We start from the raw sequence: 1,720 nt of genomic DNA, 5'->3' as shown, positions 1-1,720 counted from the left end.
CGAGCGCGCTTCCCCAAAGACACGAGGGATAGTAGCGCGCATGAATTTCTGTTTAACGTTTTAGCACGCTAACCAGCCCGCATCACTGGGTGATATTGAACTTGATGACGAGTCAGTGAAATTTGTTTTATTCCAGCCGGCCACTTACTGTAAATGAAGGGAAAGCAACAATCTCCTGAAACCAGAAAATGCGTTTCTTAAAGAATCACAGTTCAGGGATATGCAGAGAAATACCACGGACTGGGTGTATAATGAAACGAATAGCTTAAAAATGATAAATCTTCTCTTATTTAAATAGTCCGTTTCAAGTGGGTTTTTTTGTTTTGGTGTTTTTTGTTTTTAATGGGACAGCAAATTAAAGGCCAAGATATTTGACATGCCACACGTTTACCTCAATTTTATTTTATTTTTCTAAAAAAAGTGGAATTACCACCTCGAGATTGTATGCTTCCGCCATCCAGTCAAGTTCTGTTTATGCTGTGAGTCCAGATATATGTTACGGAAGATGATTAGATATGTAGACTTTGAATTTACACCAAAGATTACATCTTTGACCCCTCAGGTAAATATTTTCATCTTGTGTCACATCCCTTTTATATTTAAGGTTTAAATTCTTAAATTATGGACAAAATCACTTTTTGTGATTATGTGTGTTTATTTCTAATGGGGGCTTAGAAATAAACATTATTTTCAAATGATTTGATTTCTGTTTTGAGTTTCTTGTTGTCGAGTCTGTTTTGTTTCTGTTTGACTCTGTTCAGTTTCACTATTATTTTTAGTATTATTTTGCATGGAGGGGATTTGTCAGGGGCAAAATGAAAGGTTCTGACTCGGTACTGCAAGACAAACAGCATTTTTTGGGCAGCAGACTAACAAGTCTCTAACCAACAAGACAAGTCTCAACAGACCTTAGTGCCAAAGCCTCATCAGGAAGGGTGTGAAACCAAAACTGAGCAAACTGACAAAAACTCAAATCTTGTCCAATATATGTATATATTTATTTTAGAAGCATAGTTTTTATTTCACATAACAAAAAAATAAACCCAGAATGGCTCAGGCTACAACTATTACTGACCGGGAGGCGTAAAAAACACACATTTGATGAATCTGATTTGTAGGCCTCACTCTGGACTGACAGTATCGCAAATTTTGTCTCAATGTAAAATATCACAAAGTCTGTCTGTTACACTTGTTTGTGTGGGCTAAAAACAGTAAAGTTTTCCAATTTGCCAGAAACACGTCATGAGCTGAAAAAAATAACCACAGAGGCAGCTGAGCTCATCGCCCCCAACTGATCTGAGAAAGTCCACGAGGACGCCCACGCCCTGCCCACACACTTTCTTTCATTTTCAATTTCTCACACTTGTTTTACGTTTTCACTTCAGGGTTTTTTGGTGTTTAAGAGCAACGATATTCATTCACACCCACCATAACCTGACATTAGGGGCCAGGAAAGGATTTCATCCACTTTTCTGTTTGAAATCTGGCTCTGACTGAATTATTTTTAAAGACTACAAAACAGTCAAATAAATAAATAAAAGTTGAAAAAACAGCAAGTATTTCCCCCCTAAATACCGCCTTTCATAATCAACAAATAACAAAGCTGGGATTTCCCCAGCATACACCACAGTGGCTAATGTCACTTTATAATGTCATTTTGGTCAGCTGTTATCGAAGTGTTAGCTTTAATGCCCTTCTGCAAAGAGAAAGAAGACACTGT

The sequence above is a fragment of the Aulonocara sp. 'chitande type north' Nkhata Bay genome, linkage group LG5 (assembly GCF_057382095.1).
Source record: "Aulonocara sp. 'chitande type north' Nkhata Bay isolate Kocher_YH1m ecotype deep benthic linkage group LG5, A_spYH_male_GT1.1, whole genome shotgun sequence".
Classification (NCBI taxonomy): domain Eukaryota; kingdom Metazoa; phylum Chordata; class Actinopteri; order Cichliformes; family Cichlidae; genus Aulonocara; species Aulonocara sp. 'chitande type north' Nkhata Bay.
The sequence above is the reverse complement of the archived record's forward strand: the minus strand, read 5'-3'. Positions refer to the sequence as shown.